This window comes from Solanum verrucosum, unplaced genomic scaffold (genome assembly GCF_900185275.1).
Source record: "Solanum verrucosum unplaced genomic scaffold, falcon-dt-bn FXZP01000958.1, whole genome shotgun sequence".
Taxonomy (NCBI): Eukaryota; Viridiplantae; Streptophyta; class Magnoliopsida; order Solanales; family Solanaceae; genus Solanum; species Solanum verrucosum.
In genome coordinates, this window is record NW_026020629.1 from 34283 (window position 1) to 48721 (window position 14439).

The following is a 14439-nucleotide window of genomic DNA, read 5'->3' on the forward strand; positions in this document are numbered from 1 at the left end:
GAAAAAAAATTTAAGTATTGTGCTCAGAGAGATGAAGACTCACCAAACACTGTTGCAAGGTGGTCAGAGGTAGAATTAACCACAGATTAGATTTTGAACGTCGGAACCTATGTCATCAAACAATATAGGCAAAAAGTATGTGGTCAATAGTTTGGGATGGGATTGTGATATGATTTTTCAAGCCCATTTAAAACTAGGGCTTATAAGCCTGACTCATATAAGCCCTTGGCCCTTGATGCTTGATCAGGGGTGGATTGGGGTCAGCCCATGGGCCAATTTTTTTTTAAAGGTAACTTACAATAATCTCACTAGTATATAATCTAATTACTTGAATACATATTATGTTGTAATTTTATGAATCTTACCAAATTTTGGTATGTTCAGATGCATGTATCTCGAAATATATAGACTCAAATTAGGTTAATTTGTTCTAGATACACTATATCCAAGTAGATTCGCATGTATCTAGGATACATAGACAAATATTGCGCCCTCGCCTCCCTCCTATCTTGCTTGTCACTCTCTTATCTCGCTCGCACATTTGGTATGTAAGATACATGCTAATTACACTAGATTTTTTGCTAGTGTTATTGAAACAACACCATTGTTTGCCATACTTGATTTGAAAATCTTCTCATTTTCTTGATGTTATAGAATTATAAGTTTGAAAAGAAAAAAAGAAAAAAGAAGGGCTAGCTTGCCCAAGCCCTCGGCCCTTCTAGGGTTTGAGTTGGGTTGGGTTGGGCATTATCAGGCCCTACCAAATGAAGGGTCAGTCCATCCTAGCCCTTCAAATTCCTTGACCCACGAGGCTTGGGCCGGGTGAGGTTGGACCGAGCCTTTTTGACAGCTCTAGTCTGTATGTATTTTGGGTATTTAAAATTGAATCATAATCGATAATTAAATATTTGAGTATATATGATCGGAATCTAAATTAAGTGTCTAAAAAGCCCCTCTAACATGAGTTGTTAAGATCAGCCCCAAACTAATTATAATTGTCTGAAAATTGAAAATAATGTCTGAAAAGAAATATAAGTATTGTGCTCAGAGAGATGAGGACTCACCAAACACTGTTGCAAGGTGGTTAGAGGTAGAACTAACCGCGGATTAGATTTTGAACGTTAAAACCGATGTCATCAAACAATATAGGTAAAAAGTATGTGGTCAGTACTTTGAATGTACTGATTATGTTAGATAATGCATGATAAGCTTAATAACTAAGATGATGAATATGTAAAACATGTTGATGTAATGGCCAAATAAAATATCATGAAATTGAGATATACTGAATTAAAATACATAAGTTCAATGTCATGCAATAACTAAAGGTCTGACTGTTAGAGATACTAAAATTGACATAAACCATGTGAACTACAACATGGAATTAAGTATACTGCTCCACACCAAAAAGAAGGTGTCCAATACTTGCCAAGATAAGGAACCTGAGCTTAGCTAATATGGATCGACTGAGCTAATGTGGATCCACTAAAGGCTATAAAGACAATATTGACGATTATATATATATATATATATATATATATATAAATAAATGGGAAAAAGGGTATAATATACCACTTAACTTTGCCATTTAGAGGTGATATACCCATCGTTATGAAAGTGGCTCATATATACCCCCGATGTTATACAAATGACTCACATATACCCTTTTCCTCTAACGGAAGTGAAAACGTTAATGTTAATTTAATTTTTTAATTATTTTTTTGATAAAAATATAATCCATATGAGGTATATTAGATCCTCCTCACACATATTGTTTTTCTAACTTTTATGTTTCAACGACTAATTTAAATTTATTATTTTGATGGTCACATTTATTTATGTTTCACTAATTTTCTTGTAAAATTTATTATAGATGTCCCTTATTTTATTTTATTTTTACAAATACAAAAACTAAATTATAATATAGCCGCAAAAAAATATTAGTTTTAAAATTTTTCTTTACACTAAAGAATGAAAGAAAAAAAGAATAAGAAACTCGAATAATGATAATCAAAGAAATCAAAAAATAATTTTTGTATGAAAAATATTAAAATATACCTTGAACTTTGCTAGAAGGATCATATATATACACCACTACATGGTTTTAAAAAAAAAATTTAAAGTTGAAAAAATAAATTTAAAACTAATTTTTCCACTTTCTTTAAATAAGGGTATATGCAAGTTCCTTTTGTAACGGTAAGGGTATATATGAGCCATTTGTATAACGGTAAAGGTATATATAAGCCACTTTAATAACGAGGGGTATATCAATTCTAAATGACAAAGTTGAGGGGTATATTAGACCTTTTTCCCAAATTTATAAAAATCTATAAACCTTTAAGTTTTTTTTTTTTTTTTTTTTAAAAAAAATAACTTTGAATTAAATAACAAAAATCTTCATATTTCAACACTGACTAGATATTACTTTTTAAAAAATGAAATACAAAGAAAGTACTTTCTGTAGATAGTTGTCTAGATATTTTGTGTTTGATTCTTCATGAGTAGATATTTTACTTATTTTTTATCTCAAGAAGTGTGGCTTAAAATCCTTCACATATTTCCTACCTTTAACATATCATGACTCTTCCTTGGCTCTATAAATAGCACAACAATATAATTATAACTATCATCCAACACTAGAAAATTCCTTTATCCTTTTAACATATAAATATCAATGGAAGACACCTCTAACTTCAATCGTCGTCGTCAAACCATAGCCAAATCAAACTCCCGTAAGATTAATAATCATCGTGTTCGTGATAACTGTACAGATTTTAATATGGAAGAAGGTGATTCAGAGATGTGGAACAATTTTTCCAACAATTTTAGACAGGTGCAGTCTGTGTTAGATCGAAACAGATTATTGATTCAACAAGTTAACGAGAACCATCAATCGAGAACGCACGATAGCATGGTGCAGAACGTGAGCCTAATTCAAGAACTCAATGGCAACATATCAAAAGTTTCATCTATCTATTCTGATTTCAATACTGACTTCACAAATATGATTCATCAACGGAAGAATGAAGTTTGAGACACGATCGATCTGCAATGCTTCTATATATAATAAACTTTTTAAGTAATGTCCAGACGTATATTATAAGATGATGTTTAATTTTACAACATGGTATGATGTTTCTTTGCTGTCTCCAAATTTCATATGAAATCAAATATATTATGTTCGCAATTTAATTAAACTAAAGTATATAATTGTTGCATTTTAATCACTTTTTTTTTCCACAAAAATCAAATTTATTGAGTTAATGTCATCAGCAAAATTAGAGGATGAAGGAAGTTAAGTGGATAAAAACACTCAATAGTGAAACCTCTCAAAATGAACGTGATGACACTTGTCTAATTCCCACTAAGACAAGTCAGCAGTGGCAGATTCAGAATTTTAAAATTGTGGATACTCTTTTCGCTATCAATCACAAAATATGAGTGCACAAATCTAACACTTGTCTTATAGCTATCAATCACAAAATATGAGTGCACAAATCTAACACTTGTCTTAAGAAAGACAATCATATTTAAATATGAAGCGAAAAAAAAAATCAATTTTTTTTTAAAAATTCAAACATATGTAATCTTTTTAAATAAAAACAAAGAGATAATATATGATCTAAGAGCCAAAAGTTGCCCACCCCCAGGAAAGAAACAACAATAAAAAAAAAATAAAAAAAATTAAAGAAGTACTAAGTAACCAATTTGGAAAATGGTTCCCACACTTGGTCGGTCCGATATTCCTCAAAATCACACCAGATGAGTGTCACGATCCGAGCCTATACCCTGGACGTTGATGGCACTCGAGAACTATTTCTGGTCCCCAAGCGAACCATCATCCTAGTTGACTACAAATAGAAGACTAACTCAAGCATACAAAGCTAAAAATTGAATAAAAATTCATGAAACTCAATTACAAAACTTTAACTCAAATGAAAAACTCTGAATAAAAATAAATTATTCAACTCGGGATAAAATAGGCAACTTAAGTCTTTAAATCATTTAACAAAATAAATGAACAGACTTCTGAAACCCTACTGTCTATCTATGAAGCCTCTAACTTACAAAGATGGAAGTCGGGACAAGACCCACGACATCCTAACAACTGATATAACTGAAAGTAAAAGTGGAACCCTCCGGAAGAAGGGAGACTCACCATAGCTAACTCGAACTCCATGTGATATCAATGAAGCTCCTGTTGATGACACTGAATACGTGTATCTGCATCATAAAACGATGCAGGCCAAATGGCTCAGTACGTGGAATGTACGAGCATGTAAGGGAAATTCTAAAGCATAAACATAAACTTGAACTTGATAAAAAGGAAACATACTTACCTCTTCTCAACTCACTCAACTCAACTCAACTCAACTCAACTCAAAGAAACATAGTTCAACTCAATTCAAGGAATACTCAAGGATACTCAAAACTACTCAATCTTACTCAACTCAGAAATACTCAAGGGTAAGATACTCAACTTAGAAATAAGGTTCTCAACTCAGTGAAATGGGGATCAACTCAACAATAAGGTACTCGACTCAATGAAGCATAATTTAACTGAAGATACTCAACTCAACTCAAAGGTGCTCAACTTAAGATACTCAAGATTAAAGCAACAATAAAAGATGCAATATATGGAAAGCTTTTAAAACAATAGATAGCAACTCAATGTATTGAAGAATACAATAGCAACTTAATTTGTATACAATAAAATAAAATATAACTCTGTGGGAGTTTCTCTAACCGACAACCATCACTATGAGCTATGTGATGATGTACAACGTCTCGCTCACACTGCCAGAACTGTCCTATAACTTGCCAGGATATAGAACGCCTCAATTAAGTGGATCCACTAGTCTATGCTAAAAAGCACTAAGGAATCATCTAAAACGTATGACCCTTTCTACCCACGTTGGATACATGGTTTATGGAGACCTGAGTTATGTGAACTCATCCCATATCGGTGCTCAATACTACTCCCAAAATATACTCAGGTCATATGTTTTAAAAACATAACTCTTTTTGTGTTTTGAGATTATTACTAAAAAATCATTCTCTTAAAAAGATGTTACTCAAACTGCTCAAAACACTTTTGGAAATCTCAGTTTCCTCCTCTTTTAAATGTGAAAACATTTACTTATGGGAATACTTAGTTCCCATATATCATTTTAATGAAAATGAACTCAACTCTTCTCTTTCTCAAAAACATTTCAAAAATCATATTATAATATGATCATTGATGACTCGGGAAGTCATACTGCATAAAAATTGATGGTATATCTAGATACTATACTGCTCATACTTTGATGGCATACTCGATTGTCATACTAATCATGTTTTAGAAAACTCTTTTCTCAAAACTCATCTTTACTTTCTCAAAATTCAGTTTAAGAACTCAAGTGTTGGCTTTAAAAAGCTTTTTAAAATTTATAACTCAAATCATAGGGTCCATGTGGAATTATGAACATGAGCGACTCAACTCAAGGATCTTAATAGAAATAAAGAACCTCAATACTCAAAACTCAAGACTCAATGATACTACTCATCTGTAGACTGCTCGACTCATAGGGTTCATGCGAAATTTATGAGCATGAACGACTCTACTCAAAGGTCTAAAGAACATTATGGAGCTCATGCATACAACTCTTCTTATTCTCATACTTACTTCCTCAAAACTTAGTTCAAATCGATAATTGATCTCAAATGATTCACAATTGAACTCAAAGACTCTCTTGAACTCTACTCTGAACTCTCTCTTGAATGTGAATTATGAATTCAAGAGTTATGGTTCATAATATGAAAGATCTCGTGATGATAAAGTAGACTCATGAATACATTCTCCCCACTCTCATACTCACTTGCTCGAATCTTGAAATAAGTTATTAGAAATTGTAAAAGACTCCTCAAAAATACTCAAAGGGACTTTCTCAAAATGTTTGAAAGAACTCTCAAGACTTAACTCTTAGCTCTACCTTGAATTTGAATTATGAATTCAAGGTTATGTTTTGTGATAGGAAAAATCTCGTGATGTTTAAGAATATTTTTAGATAGTTAAACATGGGAAACGATCAAGAAATCACTGTCTGGAAGCAAGTCCGCGACGCGGAGATGCATTTTAATATTTGGTCGCGAAATAACTTTTGAGGCAGCGGGGTCTATGACCTCTCCGCGACGCGAAGAAAAATTCTGTTAAATGGGAAGGCAGGTTCGCGACGCGGACTAGGTTGCCATATTCGCCTGACTTTTTCCTTCTTCGTTTTCTAACCCCAATTCACTTAAATTTGATTCGTTTGCTCAACTTCTCTTTAGATTTAGATACCTAGTACATGTACACAAGAATCTAATCAAACACAACTCTAAAATCGACACCATTTCCTTAAGAACTCATCAATCTCATCTAAACTCAAGAACGAAAGCCAATTTCAAGAACACAATTCAAGAACACCAAACTTTCAACTTTCTAGAACAAATTTCGCTGAATTTAACATGATTGGCGTGTGGGTGAACAAACCCAACACTATGGAAGCTTACATACCTCTTAGGGATCAAACCTATGGCGAAAATCTGCAACAACTCTCAAGAATCCCGATGAACGCCTTGATCCTTTCCTCTTTTCTCTTCTTGAACTCTCAACTAAAACCCTAGGTGTATATTAGGATTATTAAACTGAACCTAATCATATTATACCCTTAAAAACTTACTAAAAATGAATTAAATCTGATTGGGTAGGGAAAAGACCAAAATACCCCTTACTATTTTCGGGTAACTTTCCTTAACTGGACATCTTGACTTCAAAAGAGCATATCTCACTCATCCGACCTCAAAACTTAGCAAATTCAGTGGCGTTGAAAAGATAATTCAATGACCTTTCATTTAATACCTTGTATCACAACTAAATAATTCTTTACTAAAGGTTATGGTTGTTTGAAGTTGACCCAAATCTTAGAAGAACTTAGGAGTGACTTGAGTGAACTCTCTTTAGTTCTTCTTGGAAATCAAGGTGCTACATCTAGTGACCTTAACACTTAAGAAATTTTTAATTCCTTGGTAAAATCTCACTCACTACGAAGAACAGTTCGAGTCTTAGTTCAAAAAATTTTCTGGGGTGTTACAACGAGGCTTCATCTTCTCCGATGGAATGTCGGCCTAATGCCTGCCTTCACTAGCATCGACTCCAATAGACCAACTAAAATCATCAATGCACCCAAGTTCGGAGTGTAATCACTTATACGTCAAAAGGCTCTCACTGCCGCCATGATTCAGCACCCAAGAAGACTTCTTCAACTTGATGAGTGAACATCTTAGTTGGGATCAAGCTGCATGATGGAGGAGGCCACACAAAAATCACTCTTTGTAAGGAATCAATTGGACTTCCATTTCAGTTCATACCAATATTAGAGCATTATTCTTTGTAAATCATCGATCTTACATAGGATGAGCTCCGACGAAGCTAATACCACCGTGTATGATTTAAGATCTAGAGAGGTAAGCATACTAATATCGATCTCATCACAGAAATAAAAATACACAATACTATACTACGCTCTGATGGTGACTTTATTTTTTCTTGTTGCAGTGTAGTATTCTTGTCTTGATATTATTCTCTTGTAATTCTTCCTGTCGTAGCCCTGCGTATCAACTTGTAATTTGTGCATCTGTGGTAAAGCCCCTATTTTGCATCTTTTTTATTCTCAAATTAGGGATTTGATTCTTTTCCAATTGACTGATGGCTTGTGCTTGTTATGGCAACTCCTGTATGTGGAAATATCTCTGTATATCTATACATGCAAAATCAATAATATTATTAGTTAAAAATCGTCTAGTTTATTTCCTTCTCTGAATATGTGAACCATCTCCACATTCCTATTGTGCATTGAAAACTTTATGTTTCTCACATTCATAACAACAATCCCATCCAGGATTTTCTTAGTAATCAATGAATCAATTTCTCTAGTTAATAGTAGACAACCCTTTTTGAACACAGTAATCCAGACCTTGTTTAACTGCTTTTATTTCAGCTTCAATTGCTGAAACTTCTCCCATTTTATGTGACTCAACATATACCAAATCACCTTCATCATTCCTCATACAAAATGCCAATGCACTAAGATCAGGATTTTCTTTGCTACACCCATCAATATTTCATTTGAAACTCCCCAGGGAAGGGAGTTTCCAAGTCACTACCTTGCAGCAGTTTAAATGAGCATATTCTTCCAAATGTTTAACAATTAGTGGCCAAGTATTAGGTATTTCATTCAACCATGGATATCTAACTTTAGCCAACAATAAAATCATTTTATTCACACCTAGGATTAAAGTATGTTTAGACATAGAACCACCATTTCTAATAACATTTCTTCTCTTCCAAATGAACCAAATAATGAAAGCAGGGAATGCCTTAAACAAAGGTTTTAACTTTGAGCAACAATCAACTTTCCACCATGAATCAATGACTTGTATTATTTGCATTAGGGGTCCTTGTATTCTAGCAGCTTCTGCAAACAGTTTCCACAGACTCTTGGGCATAGAACAATGAATAAAAAGATGATCACTAATTTCTGGTACTCCAATATCACAACAACAACATTCAACTTCATTAGTGATCTTCATTCTTACTAGAACCTCCCCTACATGTACCCTCATACAACAACCTCCACATCATAAAAGAAACTTTGAAAGGAATTCCCTTATCCCAGATATGCATAATGTTCTCCTTCTTGTCTTGTCTATGTATAACCAGTTCCCAAGCACTACCAACTGTTAAGTCACCATTTCTAGTAGGCATCCACCAGACTTTATCTCTTTCATCTAATATTTGACCTCTACCTAAAATTTGTTGAATAGTTGAACACACATCTTTTGAAAAATTATCATGTAACCTGCCCATATTCCAACCCTTCTCATCCATAAGCTGATGTACTTCTTCAATATGCTCCTGAACATGATCAATATGAAGATGAAAATACAGAGCACCTAGTTGGGTCCAATTGTCAAACCAAACACTGACTTGCCCAGCTCTAGGTTCCCACCAAATTTCCTGGTCAAAGAAATCCCTAGCTAGTAACATTAGCTTCCAAACGTGAGAACCCCTTCTCCATTCCACAATCCGAGGACTATGTCTCTTACAATACTTGTTCCACATAAAATTGGACCAAAGAGTATTGCAAGTCCCAACACAATTTAGAAATAAGGAATTGGAAACATCAAAAAGGGATTTAAAACCAAGACCACCCTCCTCTTTGGGAAGACAAATATCTTGCCGCGCTATCTAATGCTTAGCTCTGCTTTTTTTTTATAAAATTCCATAGAAACTTGGCAAAGATTCTGTGACTGTCATATATAACACATTTTGGTGGATTCATAACTGATTGCAGGTATATGGGGATACTTTGAAGAACATAGTTAATTAACACTACCTTACCTCCAAAAGAGAGTAACTTCCCTTTCCAAACCTGTAGTTCGTTCTGAATCTTTTTGATGAGTTAAGAAAAGTGAACCTTCTTATTTTTAGCATGTCCAATAGGACATCCTAAATACATCATGGGAAAGCTACCTCTCTGAAAACCAGTAACATCTTCCACTTCTTGAATCACAGAGTGAGCAGCCTTACTAAACATATAAAAAATACTCTTTCCTTTAGTAATCAATTGACCAGACTAAGATTCAAAAAATGATAGTATCATCTGCATAGGCCATATGATTAATTTGATCACTCCACTTAGGTAATCCATAAATCTTAAACTCATAGTTATAAAACAAGTGATTAAGAGCTTTGGATAGAACCTTAGTAGTCAAAATAAATAAAGCATGAGATAGAGGGTCCCCTTGCTTTACTCCTCTAGTAGAGTGAAAAAATCCATGTTCTTCCCCATTCACTAATACAGAGTACACGTTGTTAGCCACTAATTTCCACACCATGTCCATCCATCTTAACTCAAAACCCATTTTTTCTATGACCTTCATCAAGAATCTCCAATCAACTCTATAATATGCCTTAGCCATTTCCAATTTAATCACCACTTAGCAAGTTTGTCTCTTTTTCTAATATCAACAATAATTTCTTAGGCCAGTAACACATTTTCAGTAATACTCCTGCCTTTAACAAATCTAGATTGATGAGGAGAGATTAAAGAAGGTAGCAACCCTTCTAACCTGTCATGAGTCAATCTAGAAATAACTTTGTTAATAAAATTACTCAAACTATTGGTCTAAGATCAGAAAAAGATTGAATGATATCTTTTTTTGGCAATAAGACCAAATTTGTATTAGTAATAGACTTCGGTAATGTAGAACCTTGAAAAAAGGCATGCACCACCTTAATAACATCTAGACCTACAATACTCCAACATTTCTGGTAGAAACAACTTATAAATCCATCAGGTCTAGAAGAACTCTCAGCATTAAGTTCAAACACTACCTTCTTGATCTCCTCTTCTCCAGGCATTTCACAAAGTCTGTCATTATCTTCTTGAGAGATTTGAGGCCTGATATCTGTAACAATGTCAAATCATCAGATGTAGTACCACCAGTAACTTAATTTGTAAAAAAATCAACTAAAAAAATATAATAAAAGTTATTTCGGATGAAAAAGGAAGAACTTTTTTAAAATAAAATTTTGTTTTAAAAAAGGGTAGCAAAAAGACATTTTGTGAAAGGGGAAAACAACAATTAGCATATGGAGAAAAACAAAATAAAATAAAAAATCAAACTGCAATAAATAAATAGAACGAGGAGTTGAAATTTTAACTAAAATTAATGCACATAGAGGGAATCGAACTCATGACCACTGTAACACCTCGATTTTTTTTTGAGCTAAGACTCCAACCATCCTTTGTTGTGAGTAGGATTTTACTGAGGAATTTAAAATTGCTTGAGTAGATGTAGCACCTTGAGTTTCATAAAAGAACTAAAGAAAGTTCATTCAAGGTATTCCTAAGTCCCTTTAAGTTTTGGGTCAACTTCAAATGACCATAATTTCAGTACATGATGAGTTAGGTGGCCCATAAGATAGCAAATGAAAGGCCTTTGAATTATCTTTCCAACGCCATCAAGTTTGCTAAGTTTCAAGTTTGGATGAGTGAGATATACCCTTTTGAAGTCAGGATGTCCAGTTAAGGAAAGTTACCCAAAAATAGTGAGGGGTATCTTTTCCTTACCCAATCAGATTTAATTCATTTTTAGTAAGGTTTTAAGGGTCTAAATTGACTAGGTTCAGTTTTATAATCCTAATATATGCCTAGGGTTTTAGAAGAGAGTCCAAGAAGAGAAAAGAAGAGAAAAGAGGAGAAAAGAGGAAAGGTTCAAGGCGTTCGTCGAGATTCTTGAGTTTCTTGCAGAGTTTCGCGTAAGGGTTGATCCCTAAGAGGTATGTAAGTTTCTCATAGTGTTGGGTTCGTTCACCCACATGCCAATCATGTTATTTTTCAGCGAAATTTCATTGTTGAAGTTAAATAATTTGAGTTCTTGATTTGTTTCTTGAAAGTATTAATTCCGTTCTTGAATAAGGATGGGTTTGAGGAATTCTTGAGATAAAAGTTAGTGAATTGAGGGTGATTTGGAGTAGATTATCGTGGACATAAGTTGAGTACTCGAAGCTAAGGGAAAGAAACCATTCGATTCTAGGCAAATTAGGGTCGAAAATGAGTAAGAAAAGATCGGACAAAAAATAAGGTACCAGGTCCGCGTTTGCGGACCTGTTTCCCAAAGTGAAATTTCCCTCTCCGCGTCACGGAGAGAACGCGGACTCTACTGTTTCTAAATTATTTCGCAACCAATTATTGTAATTCATCTCTACGTCGCGGACTTGCTCCCTAGATAGTGTTTTTCAACCATTTCTCATGATTAACTATCTAAAACACTTATAATATTCATGATATCTATCTTTCCTATCACAAATCATAACCTTGAATTCATAATTCAAATTCAAGGTAGAGCTAAGAGTTGAGTCTTGAGAGTTCTTTCAAACATTTTGAGAAAGTCCCTTTTAGTTTTTTGAGGAGTCTTCTACAATTTCTAATAACTTGTTTCAAGACTCGAGCAAGTGAGTTGAGGAGAATGTATTCATGAGTCTACTTTATCATCACTAGATCCTTCATATCATGAACCATAACTCTTGAATTCATAATTCACATTCAAGAGAGAGTTAAAAGTAGAGTTCAAGAAAGTCTTTGAGTTCAATTGTGAATCCTTTGAGATCAACTATCAATTTGAACTAAGTTTTGAGCAAGTAAGTATGAGAATGAGAATAGTCATATACATGAGTTCCATATTGTAATGTATACCCTCGAGTCGAGTCGTTCATGCCCATAAATTCTGCATGAACTTCATAAATTGAGAATCTTTGAGAGGAATAGTATCTTCAAGTTCTAACTCTTAAGTATGAAGTTCCTAACCTTATTGAGATTATATTCCTAATCATGGAACTATTACATGTTACCCATGAAGTCTTTGAGTTGAGTTGTTCATGCCCATAATTTCGCATGAACCCTCTGAGTCGAGCATTTTGAAATGAGTACTGTCATTGAGTCTTTGAGTTCTATTTATGGTTATTGAAAACATTGAAGTGAGTCGTTCATGTTCATAATTCCATATGAACCCTATGATTTGAGTTATAAATTTTGAAAAGCTTTTTAAAGCCAAAACTTGAGTTCTTAAATTGATATTTGTAAAAGTAAATATGAGTTTTGAGAAAAGAGTTTTCTAAAACATGATTAGTATGACAATCGAGTATGCCATCAATGTATGAGAAATATGGTATCTAGACATACCATCAATGTTTATGCAGTATGACTTCCGAGTTATCAATGATCATATTAAAATATGATTTTTGATATATTTTTGAGAAAGAGTTTTCAAGCATGATTTGAGTAAGAGTAAAGTTGAATTCATTTTCTTTAAAGATTTATGGGAACTAAGTATTCCCAAGAGTAAGTGTTTTCACATTTAAGATGAGAGGAAACACCGATTTCCAAAAGAGTTTGAGTAGTTTTAGTACCATCTCTTTTAAGAGAAAGATATTTGAGTAATAATCTCAAACCACAAAAAAGTTATGTTTTTAAAATATGAGCTAATATATTTTGTGAGTAGTATTGAGGGCCGATATGGGGGAGAGTTCAGATAACTCACAGCACCCATAAACCATGTGGCCAGCGTGGGTACAAAGGGCCATACTTTTTAGATGATTCATTAATGCTTTTAGCATAGACTAGATCCATTTAGTAGTAGATTCTATACCCCGACAAAGTATAGGATGACCCTGGCAATGTGAGGCAAGACGTTGTATCATAGTGATGATTGTCCGTTAGAGAATCTCCCATAGAGATATTTTGTAATCTTATATACACAGAGTTTATTTTGTATTTTCATATACAAACAAAGTTATTTTTTATCCTTGCATACAAAATGAGTTATTAATGCATTCTTCAATACATTGAGTTGCTATCTACTATTTTTAAAGCTTTCCATATATTGCATCTTTTATTGTTGCTTTGTCCAGACTTGAGTATTCAGAGTTAAGTATTTTGTTATTGAGTTGAGCCTTGTTTCTCTTAGTTGAGTTGAACTATGTTTCACAAAGTTGAGTCTCTTATTTATCTAGTTGAACTATATTTCTTTGAGTTGAGAAGAAGTAAGTATGTTTCTTTTCCACCAGTTCAAGCTTATGTTTATGCTTTAGAATTCCCCTTACATGCTCGTACATTCCATGTACTGAGCCATTTGTCTTGCATCATTTCATGATGTAGATACAAGTATTCAGGATCATCAACATGCGTTTCGTTGAGGTCATGGGATGTTCCAGTCAGCTTTGATGAGCCTTCTTATATTTCGGAGGACTTCACCTTTATCTTATAGTTAGTAGTTTTGAGATGCCGCGGGTCTTGTCCTGATATCCTTTTGTAATAGTAGAGGCTTCATAGATAGACAAAGATGAGTAGTTTTCAGTATGTATCTTCCTTTAGATGTTTTTACAAACTCCGAGTTATCTATTTAGTATTGTTAAGATTACTTTAAAGTTGAGTTTATTGATTTTAATTCAGATTTTAAGCTTCAGTATGCTTAAGTTAGCTCCCACTTGTAGTCAGCCAGGATGAGGGTTCGCTTGGGGACCAACAATGGTTCTTGGGTGCCGGTCACGTCCAGGATGTAGGCTCGGGTCGTGACAGTGATAATGATAATTTCTTCCATTTTCTTCTAACTATTTCATTAGGACTTTGAGGAAGATTGAAGCTCAACATCAATTGTCTCTTGAACTCTATTGCTATGTATGTATCTGCTTTAGACTATGTTCATTTATATCAGTAGATATATAAGTGTTTCTCGACATTGGTTATTTAAAATGGCATCCTACTGATTTAATTAGTCTTATATAGGATGAATGTGAATAGACAAAGGTTAATATTAAACTAATAACCAATTTATCATTTATACTCATATAAA